This window comes from Schistocerca americana, chromosome 5 (assembly GCF_021461395.2).
Source record: "Schistocerca americana isolate TAMUIC-IGC-003095 chromosome 5, iqSchAmer2.1, whole genome shotgun sequence".
Classification (NCBI taxonomy): domain Eukaryota; kingdom Metazoa; phylum Arthropoda; class Insecta; order Orthoptera; family Acrididae; genus Schistocerca; species Schistocerca americana.
In genome coordinates, this window is record NC_060123.1 from 358,056,603 (window position 1) to 358,074,514 (window position 17,912).

Sequence of the window (17,912 nt, forward strand, 5' to 3'; positions counted from 1 at the left end):
TCTGTGAGACGATTGAGCCTATTTTAACGCGAATTAGTAGGATATTACCGACTTTTGACTTCGAAAAGATCTGTATGTATTTCATTTCCTGTAACATTCGTAAGTATTATGAAAATGTGACATTTCATAGATAAAATTATGTATTCACAACAACAAAAAATATGTCGGCAGAAAACAAAAGTCGCATTATGAATTTGGCAGTACCGTAAGGTTTTCGCTTTGACACTAATGGTTGCTGAAAGTAGCAAGACAAATTTCGCTCGAGCGTTGTCTTACGATTCCCTTATTGAGTTTTTATCTGCCTGCTTGTAGCTGTGCTTCAAAAGAATTAAAAGTCTGGCTTTCAGCGAGTCTCGAAAGGCGAACGAAAGCAGCTTGCACCTGGTAGCTAAGCATGTTACCTGGGAACTGGTTTTTTCCTAAATTGAGAAGACATCCTTTTGTAGTTGAATTGTTGGCAAATTGTCAGTCAGACGTGTGCCGTTGGTCTAAGCGTTTCGGTGTGTTGAATTTGTACCAATGATTTTTCTACAGGTTTTTTCTGTCCCAAATAGAGAGTTGAAGTCTCCCATTAGTATTTTCACGTCATCTTGGTGTATTTTGCTCATTGTATTTTCAAGTGTGTTCCAGAATTATTCGACATTTTCGGTGTTTTTCTTATATTGTACCACCTGGGAAAAGTTGACTTTTCTTGCATAGGTCATGTTTGCTTGTGTTTCATTGATTTGGCTTGGATAATTACAGGATCGGACAGGACCAGAGGGTGTTGAAGCCTTTGAAAGCAAATATTTTCAGCCAAGCTCATTGAGCTAACAGGCGATGACCAGAGTAGCAGTGATTTTCAGTCTGACGTGTCTGGGTTTTGGGTTCAACGGATTGAGTAGCTGTTCAGGATTGTGTTAGAATTTGGTTCACCCCTAGTATCTGATTTCCTCGGTACCACCCATGTGGGGGAGGGTTTCACTTATCCGCCACACGCGATTATTATTATTATTATTATCATTATGTCATCAGCAAACCCGATATGGTGTATCTTCTCACCACTGAAATAGATGTGTACTGTTCGATTCAGTATTTCCATCACATATATGTGGGTTATAATTACGTTACATTGCTGCTAGTAGACATATTTCTCACTTTTTCTTAGACAGTTGCTACCTGTTACTCCATCATAGGAATTTATGTGCGCAGCATTGTTGCAATACAGACGTTCAAATTATGCGATTTCTGTAATTTCGTTTCGATACCAGATCGTCCTAATCGGATTCAGCCAGGCAGTCTTAATGTGGATATCCGACTACGACTCTCATCATATGATAGACTGGGTAAACCACATTCTTAATCGGACTGTTGAATATAGATCACTTTACTATGACAGGGCCTGAATTCTTGAACACTGTAGAAAATATTCCAATGTGCTTATTACAAATACGTTATTTAAATATAAATATATGAACTAACTAGATAACAGTTTATTAACAGGAGCGGAGCCCCATCCATCATAGCAGAGCAGTGCGAGATTGGTTTCAGGGCCAAGAGAGGGTGAAGTTGTTGCCGTTTGTTCCACGACCACCAAACATCAACCAGATAGAGAATATGTGGGCAGAGGTAACAAGGCCATTGCCACGTCGATCTACAAAAGCAAGCCACCTTTGGACAAATATAGAAAACATATGTTGGGAAGTAACCATCACGCTACACTGTCGACGACTTAATGAAATAAATTCCCCTACGCCTTCGAGAAATCTTACGTAATGATCGTGGTTGGTTTGGTTACTGAAAGTATAAAAAAATGTTCAAATGTGTGTGAAATCTTATGGGACTTAACTGCTAAGGTCATCAGTACCTAAGCTTACACATTACGTAACCTAAATTATCCTAAGAACAAACACACATACACACCCATGCCCGAGGGGGACTCGAACCTCCGCCGGGATAAGCCACGCAGCCCATGACTGCAGCGCCCAGACCGCTCGGCTAATCCCGCGCGGCTACTAAAAGTATACTCGTCCATAAAACCCATGTGGACAATTATCTGATAATCGGTCAAGCTTTGCTTTGTCACAGCTCTTTAGGATACAAGTCCATTTACTTTCAGGCTCCTCCTTACAATTCTTGCAATGCAAGGTAATTGAAAAAACTCATCCACTCGACGCCAACTGAGGAACTGAATGGTGCATGTATTGTTCAAGACACAGTAGTAGTCACCCTCACTGGATTCCAAGACTGTGTGTGTGTGTGTGTGTGTGTGTGTGTGTGTGTGTGTGTGTGTGTGTGCTTTCGTGTTCATGCACAATCTGAATCAATACTATTAACATTAGAGAGACAACCAACAATAAATATTGCATCAAATATGACTGTAAAGTATTTTAATGCGATGGGAAGTTACAAACTGAATTTTCACCCAACCCACGTCCTGAATATTACGTTAAGTAAGATGTATTAACTCCATAGTATCGTTAGGAGAGGCAGTGCGCTGTTGTTGTCGAGGCTCGCGTGAAGCGGAGCGATCAGCAGTGCCCAATGCCGCCGCGATTTGTTTTTGTTGGCTGAACGTGGACACTGCAGCAGACGCTTCGCCATAAACAGAAAGAAATCACCTTGACTCTGACTGCAGTGAGTGGATATCACTGCCTGCGTGTTCTTATAGTACCCAACGTGAGACTCTATTCACAGGTGCCATGGAGCAATTGCAACGGGTATCAGGTCATTAGTCATCAGAATATTAACCAGTGATGAAATGTCCACTCTATTTGAATCCCAAGAATGATAGGAACCTTTCCACAAAGGAATGTGAGGTGATATCAAAATTTATCTAACATACAAAAATTAATTGCAGGGTTTTCACGTATGCAGTAGTAGCACACAAGGAAATGTTATGTCTTGGAAGCGTATATTTCATTTCCTCTTTTCATATTAACGCCCTTGTTTTAGAATGAAGTGAGAAAATAAACACGAAAAACTTAAGTTCCAGAGAAGCATATAAGTCATTTCCTCTTCTCATATCATAACTTTTTTTTTAGTATGAGGTAAAAAGATAAACAGTTTAGGGTTCTGAAACATAATATGACACTAGATTGTTATCGCAGGCGCTATCGGAAACGCAAAAAAGCAGGGAGCTGTCCATTCTTTTGTCCAAAAGTCTGTTTCCTTTCATGCATTACTCACGCTAGGAGATTCTTATTATGGACTTGTGGGCATCAAGTTCTTCAACAGAACAAGCCTTATGTTATTGTGCTAATTACGGTATGGAAAAAATGCAACAAAGACGAGTTCCCCTAGAGCAGTGAGGATATTTGCACATGTCTGTATTCAGCAATGACTGCCAGCTGCCACAACACTTCATAGAATCCTTGCGGCAGGCAACACAACTGTGCGTGCACTTCAGACTTAATTCAGTAAGACGTCAGGAGATGGATGGAAACGTCAAATTAACGTTGCTTTCCGAGTCGTATTCAATCCATAATGATGTGTTATTAAGGTAGTTGAACGTTCTAGCAATTACTCTTCTATAATTCCCATATGAGTATTCCGATAGCCAAAAGAACCCGTTAGTGTGAAACCATGTGGAACTGCATTAACATCAAACTGCAAGAACTTGAGACAATAAGTGGACTCTTCTCTTCGCTAGGTGACCTATTACTGATATTTAGGTTTCTCTCCGTCCTAGGCGTAATGGAAATGGAACTTCAGAGGCGCTTTCCGCTATTCTTGACAAACATGAGAAACTTGTAATCACTGCGAGTTACAACTGCGTGATGATAATGGTTCAGGTTGTCAGTAGTTGTGGTGGTGTTATGCTGTCAAACTGCTTACAGCAACGTTAATGGTGCCGCACATAATTTAGCGCTGACTAACTACTTAAGTAAAGGTAGTGTTGTGGCGTCGTCGCTTGTCTTTATTTGGCCTCAGCTTGAGTAATCCGATTTAACGAACATAGTAGTACATTCGCGGGCTGCTAATGATACAGTATGACTACAGAGATCATCGTGCGGGTATTACATTAATTCTGCAATGAATTGCTTAAAAATATTACCCTCAGCTATGCAGCAGGAATGACTCATGACACAGGTACTCTATGTTGCACTTGGTTAAGTGATCAGTTCGCTGCAATCCTGCTTCTACTGTTTGTAAATACTTGTATACTTCAAAAATGGTTCAAATGGCTCTGAGCGCTATGGGACTTAACGTCTGAGGTCATCAGTCCGCTAGAACTTAGAACTACTTAAACCTAACTAACCTAAGGACATCAGACACATCCATGCCCGAGACTGGAGTCGAACCTGAGACCGTAGCTGTCGCGCGGGTCCACACTGTAGCGCCTAGAACCGCTCGGCCACCCTGGCCGGCATACTTGCATACTGGCCATTCGTTATTTGACTAAATATGAACTACAATCTAATTCGCATGTATATGACATGGGTTAGCTCCGGTACGAAGGTATGACTAAGGATTGGATGCCGTTGGAGTCCCGTTATTTTGATGGCAAGACAAATCTTCGCAAATCACCTCTATTGCCTCAAAAAACAATTGCATCGTAAATATCGAAGGACCGACGTCCACACTGTCACAGTGCATTGAAATACAGTAACGACGGCAGATGAAAATTTCTGACCGACTGAGCTTTGAACCTAGACCTCCTGCTTACTAGACAGACGTGCTGACAACTGCACTATTATTTTTTTAAAAAGTTTGAGAAGACTTTCAGCACCAGGTAGGCGGAGGCAAAGAGGGCAGGGGTCGAAAATCCGGGGCCTGGCCACGATGCCTCCCCCATACCTGTCACTGAGCAGCTGCATTATTCACATGTATTCCATGTTTGCACTCAAATATTGCTTTAAATTGTTGAACAAAATTGAAGTAGTAATTAAGGTAAAATAAATTACAGATTGTCGCCTCCAATGGCGCGCGTTCCTTGTGGGACATAACTTATAACAGTGATCAGGGTGACGGAAAAATAAATAACAAACATTCATTCAGAAATATATTCACAATTTAAGTTATTATGCACTGGATGCATATGAGGTCTGTAAGCAAGCCATATATTTTTCAGCAAATGGAAGAAGTTTCGGAGCCGGAGGCGTTTTGCCAAATTAGAACAGTTCTGATTTTAGAACCAACGTGAAAGAATATTCCACGAATAAAAAAAGTGAAAGAATAGTATTCTGCTTCTAATCAATAAAACTCTCCACCTCTTTGTAGCCCACGTAAAGCAATAGAATAATAAATATAAACCATTCCTTATATTTGTTATTCTTCTTCAGCTTAAAATGTTCTTCTGCTATATAAAACATGCACTCTTCTAAGTTCTAAGTTTTGTTTATTGCGACGTAAAACACAAACTGTCCCAGAAGCCAGGAATAACTGTTATTCTTTGCGGACTCTCTTCAGTTACATCTAACCAGTGCGCACCTATTGCACTATTGTAGGAACCGAAATGCAGTATTTTGGATTTAAAATTTTGTAAATTTGTGGTAAGAACTTATGGGACCAAGTTGCTTAGGTCATCGGTCCCTAAGCTTACACATTACTTAATCTAACTTAAACTATGGACAACACAAACACCCATGCCGGAGGGAGGACTCGAAGCTCGGACGGTGGTCACTGTCGGGACACAGCAACCAACCTCTCTGCAGCACCTATCTACACACGCTCCTCATCAGACGCGAATTCCCATCTTTGCCGCATACCACATAGGAGGGAACCCCCGCTCCTCCCCCCCCCCCCCCCCCCCCCGGCCATTATTCCACTCGATTGCCCCCACACTGTGGGTTCGGACGATGTCGTGCGTCTAGCGCTGAAAACTTTAGATCAGCCGCCGATACCCAAATAATCATACAGAATGTTTCAGGAGAAATAGTTAATATTGTAGGAGATGGTAGTATAGACAAATTGCAGAAACAATGACGTATAACATGTGTCCAATTTTTATTGAACATACATATAGCTGTGTTGTAGTGTATCTAGAGGTAGCCCTGGATGGAAAAATATTATGAACAGCTCACATAAAGAATGTGTTCCACTGCGAAAGATAATCTTATAAGCAGTAGAAGCTGCTGTAGGGTAAACTGGGGTCTAAACCCAGTACTTACTGGATATACACCTCTGCAAAAAGACCATTGATAATTTATAGGCCTATAATATGAACAAAATCGAAAGGTGGTTCCTAGGGTCTGGCGAAGTGCAGAGACTGATCTGCGCTTTCACAAATAGATGGAATTAGCAGTACATCCACTCTTGGGATTGATATTACGCTAGACATGCCCGCCTTACACCTGTGGCTTAAAATGTAGGCAGCGGCAGGGACACAAAGGCTAAAAATTGGAAATAGCTGGATATACACTCCTGGAAATGGAAAAAAGAACACATTGACACCGGTGTGTCAGACCCACCATACTTGCTCCGGACACTGCGAGAGGGCTGTACAAGCAATGATCACACGCACGGCACAGCGGACGCACCAGGAACCGCGGTGTTGGCCGTCGAATGGCGCTAGCTGCGCAGCATTTGTGCACCGCCGCCGTCAGTGTCAGCCAGTTTGCCGTGGCATACGGAGCTCCATCGCAGTCTTTAACACTGGTAGCATGCCGCGACAGCGTGGACGTGAACCGTATGTGCAGTTGATGGACTTTGAGCGAGGTCGTATAGTGGGCATGCGGGAGGCCGGGTGGACGTACCGCCGAATTGCTCAACACGTGGGGCGTGAGGTCTCCACAGTACATCGATGTTGTCGCCAGTGGTCGGCGGAAGGTGCACGTGCCCGTCGACCTGGGACCGGACCGCAGCGACGCACGGATGCATCCCAAGACCGTAGGATCCTACGCAGTGCCGTAGGGGACCGCACCGCCACTTCCCAGCAAATTAGGGACACTGTTGCTCCTGGGGTATCGGCGAGGACCATTCGCAACCGTTTCCATGAAGCTGGGCTACGGTCCCGCACACCTTTAGGCCGTCTTCCGCTCACGCCCCAACATCGTGCAGCCCGCCTCCAGTGGTGTCGCGACAGGCGTGAATGGAGGGACGAATGGAGACGTGTCGTCTTCAGCGATGAGAGTCGCTTCTGCCTTGGTGCCAATGATGGTCGTATGCGTGTTTGGCGCCATGCAGGTGAGCGCCACAATCAGGACTGCATACGACCGAGGCACACAGGGCCAACACCCGGCATCATGGTGTGGGGAGCGATCTCCTACACTGGCCGTACACCACTGGTGATCGTCGAGGGGACACTGAATAGTGCTCGGTACATCCAAACCGTCATCGAACCCATCGTTCTACCGTTCCTAGACCGGCAAGGGAACTTGCTGTTCCAACAGGACAATGCACGTCCGCATGTATCCCGTGCCACCCAACGTGCTCTAGAAGGTGTAAGTCAACTACCCTGGCCAGCAAGATCTCCGGATCTGTCCCCCATTGAGCATGTTTGGGACTGGATGAAGCGTCGTCTCACGCGGTCTGCACGTCCAGCACGAACGCTGGTCCAACTGAGGCGCCAGGTGGAAATGGCATGGCAAGCCGTTCCACAGGACTACATCCAGCATCTCTACGATCGTCTCCATGGGAGAACAGCAGCCTGCATTGCTGCGAAAGGTGGATATACACTGTACTAGTGCCGACATTGTGCATGCTCTGTTGCCTGTGTCTATGTGCCTGTGGTTTTGTCAGTGCGATCATGTGATGTATCTGACCCCAGGAATGTGTCAATAAAGTTTCCCCTTCCTGGGACAATGAATTCACGGTGTTCTTATTTCAACTGCCAGGAGTGTAGTTAGAATATACGGAATCCCAAATCAGTATGGCGATGGCTCGGGAAATGCCGACTAACTATACAATAACTTCTAGCTGTTTCAATAAACCTTGCCATGTAACAGATGGAGGCGTGGAGCAGTGGAAGAACGAACCACTACACCGTGCAGGAGGCATAATATAGTGGTTTACTGACAGGTCGAAAACAGATGAAAGTACCGGGTCTGGTGTACTGCCTCGAATCTCTTTAGGGAAGATGAACACAGTATTACATGACATCTTCTATCAGCATGTGCGCGGAGGAGAATTAGAGTAGACCCTACAAAAATCGTAGCACCTACTTTTATTCAGACAGCCAAGCAGCTCTGAAATCTCTATCAGCCCATACAACTAGACCGAAGGTCGTTGCAGAATGCCATGAAGCATTTTCTTTCGGACATGTCCGAAAGAACAGACACCACACATATATCCATATACAGGGTGTTTCAGGAGGAATAGTGGATATTTTAGCAGGTGGTAGTACAGACGAATTGTATAAAAAAATTCCATATAAATGCGTCCACATTTTATTGAGGACAGAGATACATCTGCTAGTACGTAACCCTAACAAACTGAAATCAAAGCAAATGAGGACGTTCAAAGTTTATTTTCAAAAATTCCCCCACCAACTTCAATGCACATTTGACTTCTCTTGATAACACCACGTGTAGCTCTTCTGAGGTCGACTTTGCGTTCTTTTATGAGGGCTGCACTATTCATAATCCGAACGATCAAATCGGCTCTTGGGTTTACTTTTTCTTTGTAGACTTCGCCTTTAACCATCCCCGCAGGCAAAAATCCAAAGAGAGAACGTCCAGGGACCATGAAGGCCAAGAAAAGTGCCTATATCTAATGATCCATCTTCCAGAAAATGTGTCACCTGACGACTAGAATTTGTAGGAGCCTCGTCATGCTGGAGGAACATAGGCATTCCTGCAGCCAAATGAACCTCTTCCAATAACGTTGGAAGTCATTTTCAAGGAAGTGTAGACAACTGGGTCCTGTAAGGACCAACATATGAAACAGAAATGCATTGAACCCAGCTGTATGTACGAAATAAAAATTGGACACATGTTATATGGCATTTCTTCTGCAATTTGTCTCTACTACCACCTACTACAATATTTACTCTTCCTCCTGACACATCCTGTAGAATTATTTGGGTCTCGGGGGATCATCTAAAGTTTTCAGTGATAGACGCACTACATCGTCCGAACCCACGCGGGAATACAGTGTGGGGGCGAGCGAGTGGAAAAATGGCCGGGGGGGCTTGGTCTCATAAGTTGTTATCACAAATTTACAAAATTTTGAATCCAAAATACTGCATCTCGGTTCCTACAATAGTGCAATAGGTGAGCACTGGTTGGATGTAACTGAAGAAAGACTCCAACTCGGATTGTGATTAAGGGCGAATCTCAGGCGCGTGGCCACGAACAATTGGGAGCGGAAACTTAATGTCATAGGAACCTTGCTGAAGGCCCGTTGTAATTGCTCCATGGCACCTGTGAATAGAGTCTCACGTTGGATACTATTAGAACACGCAGGCAGTGATATCCGCTCACTGCAGTCAGAGCCAAGGTGATTTCGTTCTGTTTATGGTGAAGCGTCTGCTGCAGTGTCCACGCTCAGCCAACATAAACAAATCGCGGCGGCATTGGGCACTGCTGATCGCTCCGCTTCTCGCGAGCCTCGACAAAAACAGCGCACTGTCTCTCCTAACGATACTATGGAGTTAATACATCTTACTTAACGTAATATGGAGGACGAGGGTTGGGTGAAAATTCAGTTTGTAACTTCCCATCGCATTAAAATACTTTACAGTCATATTTGATGCAATATTTATTGTTGGTTGTCTCTCTAATGTTAATAGTATTGATTCAGATTGTGCATGAACACTAAAGCACACACACACACACACACACACACACACACACACACACACACACACACACTGAGTCATTGATTCCAGTGAGGGTGACAACTACAGTGTCTTGAACAACACATGCACCATTCAGTTCCTCAGTTGGCGTCGAGTTGATGAGTTTTTTCAATTACCTTGCATTGCAAGAATTGTAAGGAGGAGCCTGAAAGTAAATGGGCTTGTATCCTAAAGAGCTGCGACAAAGCAAAGCTTGACCGATTATCAGATAATTGTCCACATGGGTTTTATGGACGAGTATACTTTTAGTAGCCGCGCGGGATTAGCCGAGCGGTCTGGGCGCTGCAGTCATGGGCTGCGTGGCTGATCACGGCGGAGGTTCGAGTCCCCCTCGGGCATGGGTGTGTGTGTTTGTCCTTAGGATAGTTTAGGTTAAGTAGTGTGTAAGCTTAGGTACTGATGACCTTAGCAGTTAAGTCCCATAAGATTTCACACACATTTGAACATTTTTTTATACTTTCAGTAACCAACCCACCCACGATCATTACGTAAGATTTCTCGACGGCTTAGGGGAATTGCTTTCATTAAGTCGTCGACAGTGTAGCGTGATGGTTACTTCCAAACATATGTTTTCTATATTTGTCCAAAGGTGGCTTGCTTTTGTAGATCGACGTGGCAATGGCCTTGTTACCTCTGCCCACATATTCTCTATCTGGTTGATGTTTGGTGGTCGTGGAACAAACGGCAACAACTTCGTCCTCTCTTGGCCCTGAAACCAATCTCGCACTGCTCTGCTATGATGGATGGGGCTCCGCTCCTGTAAATAAACTGTTATCTAGTTAGTTCATATATTCATATTTAAATAACGTATTTGTAATAAGCACATTGGATTATTTTCTACAGTGTTCAAGAATTCAGGCCCTGTAATAGATAAGTGATCTATATTCAACAGTCCGATTAAGAATGTGGTTTACCCAGTCTATCACATGATGAGAGTCGTAGTCGGATATCCACATTAAGACTGCCTGGCTGAATCCGATTAGAACGATCTGGTCATCATCATCATCATCATCATCATCATCATTTAAGATTGATTATGCCTTTCAGCGTTCAGTCTGGAGCATAGCCCCCCTTATAAAATTCATCCATGATCCCCTATTCAGTGCTAACATTGGTGCCTCTTCTGATGTTAAACCTATTACTTCAAAATCATTCTTAACCGAATCCAGGTACCTTCTCCTTGGTCTGCACCGACTCCTCCTACCCTCTACTGCTGAACCCATGAGTCTCTTGGGTAACCTTGCTTCTCCCATGCGTGTAACATGACCCCACCATCTAAGCCTGTTCGCCCTGACTTCATTCCCAGTTTTTCTTTGATTTCCTCATTGTGGACACCCTCCTGCCATTGTTCCCATCTACTAGTACCTGCAATCATCCTAGCTACTTTCATATCCGTAACTTCAACCTTATTGATAAGGTAACCTGAATCCACCCAGCTTTCGCTCTCATACAACAAAGTTGGTCGAAAGATTGAACGGTGCACAGATAACTTAGCCTTGGTACTGACTTCCTTCTTGCAGAAGAGAGTAGATCGTAGCTGAGCGCTCACTGCATTAGCCTTGCCACACCTCGCTTCCAGTTCTTTCACTATGTTGCCATCCTGTGAGAATATGCATCCTAAGTACTTGAAACCGTCCACCTGTTCTAACTTTGTTCCTCCTATTTGGCACTCAATCTGTTTATATTTCTTTCCCACTGACATTACTTTCGTTTTGAGATGCTAATCTTCATAACATAGTCCTTACATTTCTGATCTAGATCTGAAATATTACTCTGCAAACTTTCAATCGAATCTGCCATCACAACTAAGTCATCCGCATATGCAAGACTGCTTATTTTGTGTTCACATATCTTAATCTCACCCAGCCAGTCTATTGTTTTCAACATATGATCCATTAATAATATGAACAACAGTGGAGACAGGTTGCAGCCTTGTCTTACCCCTGAAACTACTCTGAACCATGAACTCAGTTTACCGTCAACTCTAACTGCTGCCTGACTTTCCATGTAAAGACCTTTAATTGCTTGCAAAAGTTTGCCTCCTATTCCATAATGTCGTAGAACAGACAATAACTTCCTCCTAGGAACCCGGTCATATGCCTTATCTAGATCTATAAAGCATAAATACAATTCCCTGTTCCACTCATAACACTTCTCCATTATTTGCCGTAAGCTAAAGATCTGGTCCTGGCAACCTCTAAGAGGCCTGAACCCACACTGATTTTCATCCAATTGCTCCTCAACTAATACTCGCACTTTCCTTTCAACAATACCTGAGAAGATTTTACCCACAACGCTGATTAAAGAGATACCTCTGTAGTTGTTACAATCTTTTCTGTTGAACCTGTCCCGACTCCCAGGCCATTTCAATTATCCTGTGTAGCCATTTCAGACCTGAAAGTCCACTGTACTTGATGAGTTCCGACTTAATTTCATCCACCCCAGCTGCTTTATTGCACTGCAATCTATTGACCATTTTCTCCACTTCCTCAAACGTGATCCTATTTCCATCATCATTCCTATCCCATTCTACCTCGAAATCTGAAACATTACTGATCGTATTTTCACCTACATTGAGCAAATCTTCAGAATATTCCCTCCATCTGCCCAAGGCATCCACAGGATTCACCAACAGTTTTCCTGACCTGTCCAAAATACTTGTCATTTCCTTCTGGCCTCCCTTTCGAAGACTGCTAATTACACTCCAGAATGGTTTTCCAGCAGATTGACCCAATGTCTCCAACCTGTTTCCAAAGTCTTCCCAAGATTTCTTCTTGGATGCTGCAATTATCTGTTTGGCTTTGTTTCTTTCTTCAACATAACTTTCTCTGTCTACCTGAGTTCTAGTATGTAGCCATTTTTTATACGCCTTCTTTTTCCTTTTACAGGCTGCCTTGACCGTGTCATTCCACCAAGCTGTTTGCTTAATCCTACTTTTACACACTACTGTTACAAGACATTCTTTAGCCACTTCTAGTACTATGTCCCTGTACCTTGTCCATTCCTTTTCCAATGACTGTAATTGACTACATTCAACTAACTGGTACCTTTCTGAGATCGCTGAACGATCTGGTATCGAAATGAAATTACAGAAAGCGGATAATTTGAACGTCTGTATTGCGACAATGCTGCGCTCATTAATTCCTATGATTGAGTAACAGGTAGCAACTGTCTAAGAAAAAGTGAGAAATATGTCTACTAGCAGCAATGTAACGTAATTATAACCCCCTTTTATGTGATGGAAATACTGAATCGAACAATACACATCTATTTCAGTGGTGGGAAGATACACCATATCGGGTTTGCTGATGACATAATAATGATAATAATAATAATAATAATCGCGTGTGGCGGATAAGTGAAACCCTCCCCCATATGGGTGGTACCGAGGAAATCAAATACTAGGGGTGAACCAAATACTAACACAATCCTGAACGGCTACTCAATCCGTTGAACCCAAAATCCAGACACGTCTGACTGAAAATCACCGCTACTCTGGTCACCGCCTGTTAGCTCAATGAGCTTGGCTGAAAATATTTGCTTTCAAAGGCTTCAACACCCTCTGGTACTGTCCGGTCCTGTAACCATCCAAGCCAAACCAATGAAACACAAGCAAACATGACCTATGCAAACAAAGTCAACTTTACCCCAGGTGGTACACAACCCGGCTGTCGACAGGTGGCAGTTGGATTTTCGGATTCTGGGGAGTCCAGGTTAGCACGGCAGAGAATATCAAAGATCTCTGGTAAATTTCCCTACAAGCAAAAATCATGCATTTAAAAGTAAACATCGATATATTGTTCCAAACACGAAAACTAAACAATGTCACAAAAGAAATCGACCGACAAAAAATTCTCATCCTTGCTCTTCAACAACCACGACTGACTGACAACGAAACCTAGCATTAGGGAAACCATTTCATCTTCAAGAGCAAAATACAACAAAAGGTATCGAAAGGCGTACCAATCTTCGGCATTGCATTTCTCGAATACAGATCTATCATCAACTCTGTCAAAGAAATCACACCCATCAACAATCAAAAGGTTCAAATGGCTCTGAGCACTATGGGATTTAACAGCGGAGGTCATCAGTCCCCTAGAACTTAGAACTACTTAAACCTAACTAACCTAAGGACATCACACACATCAATGCCCGAGGCTGGATTCGGACCTGCGACCGTAGCAGTCGCGCGGTTCCGGACTGAAGCGCCTAGAGCCGCTCGGCCACCGCGGCCGCCCCTCAACAACCGACTTATGACTATGCTCATTCAGAGGACCAGTAAAATATAAACACTCATCAATGCTCGTGTCCCCATCAACAATGAAAATAAGGAAAACACCAAAAATGTCGAAAAATTCTGGAACCCACTCGAAAATACTATGAGCAAAATTCACCAAGATGACGTGAAAATACTAATGGGAGACTTCAACTCTCTATTTAGGACAGAAAAAACCTGTAGAAAAATCATTGGTACAAATTCAACACACCGAAACGCTTAGACCAACGGTACACGTCTGACTGACAATTTGCCAACAATTCAACCACGAAAGGATGTCTTCTCAATTTAGGAAAAGACCAGTTCCCAGGTAACATGCTTAGCTACCAGGTGCAAGCTGCTTTCGTTCGCCTTTCGAGACTCGCTGAAAGCCAGATTTTTAATTCTTTTGTAGCACAGCTACAAGCAGGCAGATAAAAACTCAATAAGGGAATCGTAAGACAACGCTCGAGCGAAATTCGTCTTGCTACTTTCAGCAACCCTTAGTGTCAAAGCGAAAACATTACGGTACTGCCAAATTCATAATGCGACTTTTGTTTTCTGCCGACATATTTTTTGTTGTTGTGAATACATAATTTTATCTATGAAATGTCACATTTTCATAACACTTACGAATGTTACAGGAAATGAAATAAATACAGATCTTTTCGAAGTCAAAAGTCGGTAATATCCTACTAATTCGCGTTAAAATAGGCTCAATCGTCTCACAGACACGTAAGGCCTTATTAAGATAGACTGCCTTCGTGATGTTTCTGTAGTAAGCTGAATTTAGTTTGTATTAGTACAGTGAATATTTTAATTGCATTTTCCATTAGTTTACCAAACGAAACAGTAATTATCAAAGAGAAATTAATCAGCAGCAGAATTTTCATTCACAATATCTAAAACGATCTGACAATGCTAAAGTTGTTTACAAATTCTACGCCTGTAGAAACCTACTGGTTCTAACGATGTCGTTAAACCAGAGTAGTTTTAAGAGTATTTTCGTCTAGAAATGAATTGCCTTGACGGTTGATCGATCAAGATCGGGAAAGGTAAAATTTTACAAATACATGACGAGAGGGACAAGTGCTTGAGAGAGGACTTCCCTGTCAATACAGGTGCCTGAGAGACGACTTTCCTATCAATCTCCTGCATAGTTTTGTTTCTCAAATCAACAGAGTACGTTATCATGCAGTAGCACAGGTGATGTAGTTTTGTTGCTCGATTTTCCTACACTGCGACCGAAAGGTGTCTCAGATGTTGGCAACAAATTCCAGCTGTGTTGCACACACCCTGGGGGCAGAATTCGTAGCCCAAAACATACTTTTGGATTTATCAGATGTAAAATATTATGTTCACACTACTCTTTCCTCAAGTTTCCGTCTTTTGGTGGGGCTCAGCCTTTCATTTGTTCTTAGGAAGTAAACGATAAAGGCATCATAACACGTCACTAGTAACAGTACTGCATAGGAATGCTCGATGAGTGACCTGATGACGTTCAATAATAGTCACTCCGTTGATTTTTGTTGTTTCGAATTAGAGCATGCAGTACTCCTACACCAGACTTCTGAACTTTGCCTGTTGAATGCAAATGTCGCATGATGGTAAAATGGTAATCTATCACATATATCAGTAGTCGAGACTTCCTCAATGTGGAACATCATTCATTTCGGAACGATCTTTGTTGAAACACGAATATCTTTTTCTGGCGTATTTTTCCCAAAAGAACTCGCTCCAAACACAGTTCAAATCTTTCTAGCTGACTCCTCTGCATTCACCCCTCTGTTATACCAAAAGTAAACGTTGTGTTGCAGATGTTATACGTTTTTCCACTTGCGACTCAATTTTACAATGCTTAACTGTAGTTCATGATTTTCAAGTATGCAATCTGCAATGCTTAGCTGCAAGATGATAACTAGAACTTTAAATTCGAAAATGACAGTTGATATATACACTGAGAGCGTGGCGCCGCGTTCACATGGGCGGCGCCGGATTTCAGGTGGCGGGTGGCGTCTGGCCGGTGGCTGGTAGCCGCTGCAGCGCGAGGAAACGCTCGAGCGTAAGCTGTTACGATCGCGACGCAGCCACGAGCTGTCCTGCGGAGTTGTTTCTGAAATACTTGTTATTGCTGGTAGGTAGAATGTTAAGTGAATTATCTTCGATGCTCAATCAGACTCATAACGTTAGACCGAAATGTGGTAAAAAAAAAAAAAAAAAAAAAAAAACAGCTGGACGCTGAGTCAAATGGTCAAATGGCTCTGAGCACTATGGGACTCAACTGCTGTGGTTATCAGTCCCCTAGAACTTAGAACTACTTAAACCTAACTAAACTAAGGACATCACACACATCCATGCCCGAGGCAGGATTCGATCCTGCGACCGTAGCAGTCGCACGGTTCCGGACTGCGCGCCTAGAACCGTGAGACCACCGCGGCCGGCAGTTGGACGCTGACAGGCGACCATAAGATTAGAATGCACGAAGTTTATTTCATTTTGTTCGTTTTCGTTCGTTGTATCTGCTCGGGGCGGACGTCGAAAAACACCCGTTTCAGTTCGTTGTGGATCCATTAACTCAGTGTTTTTTAATTTTTTTATTATTATTACAGGGGGCAGCTAGCCCTCTGACCGAACACACTGCGCTACCGTGCCGGCACCACTAGACCACGGGCTCACACAATCCGAGAACATCTCGGAAGTAGACAACACTTCCTCTTAACACTTCCGCTTCTGACAGTGTTGGCAGATTGTGTTTTATTGGCCACGTTAAGTGAACGACTCGGACTCTCTGTGGCGGCCGGCCGGCGGTCTGTTTTTATGTCTAAAACTGTACGCCAATGTGTTTCATTCACATATCTGTGTGGCGCTAAAGTGTGGTTATGGATAATAGGTATGCTCAGATTGCGTATCTAACATCATAAATGAAGAGAGGGAAATGAATTAGGCGTGCTTCGTCTTCCGCAACATCTAATATACTTTAGTTATTCTATCTTAAATGAACTGCGCAGAAAATCATTCACCAGAAGTAAATAACTTGTTAGTAACATCAGATGATATTAACAGCTTGCCGGCCCGGATTAGCCGTGCTTTCAACGGCGTCATATCGCGGATCGCACGGCTGCTTGCGCCGTCAGTTCGAATCCTTCCCCGGGCATAGATGTGTGTTAGGTTAGGTTGGTTTAAGTAGTTCTAGCTCTAGGGGCTGATGACATAAGCAGTTTGGTCGCATAGTTCTTGAACCCATGTTTTGATCCTTCGCGTAAATTTTATTTACATAAACGGCCGTATCTTTAGATTGCGTTGACATAGAAGCTCACTTTTTTACACCACCAAAGGACGGGTTACCGCAAGAAGTGCGATACATTTCCGCTTATTATGTCTACCCGTTCTGGAGGTAAATGGGTTTGAAGGGTTGGGTAGACCGATAGCCGGTCAAGAAAGTAAGACTAGTAGGGTTCCGTTTTTACCGGTTTAGGTATCGAAATCCTAACAACGAAAACAGCTACGACAGCTACTGAAGATGAGGGCCGCATAAATAACACCCGCTACTCTTTATTCGAAATGTTCTAGTTGCAGTCGATACATCACCATATTAATCGTAGCTACGCTTTCGATCTAAATCACGTTTACAGGAATGCAAATAGAATCCATTTGCCTATACACGTGGTAATTCACATCCCAGTATTAATGCCACCTCGTTTTACAAGTGCGAACATTCCCATTGCTAGCTATCTTAAGAAACACTTCGGCTAATGAACGTTTTCTGGCTGTGGCGAGTCTAGTGGAGAATTCGAAACAGTGTAGAATACGTTTGGCAGCTATGTAGCCGTTTATTTCCTAGGGTGGTGCAGAATTATCCTACTAAATTTACTCTCTAATAACAGTATTTTGTTATTTCGATAAACATCCCGAATGATTGTCATATAAGCGGTGACA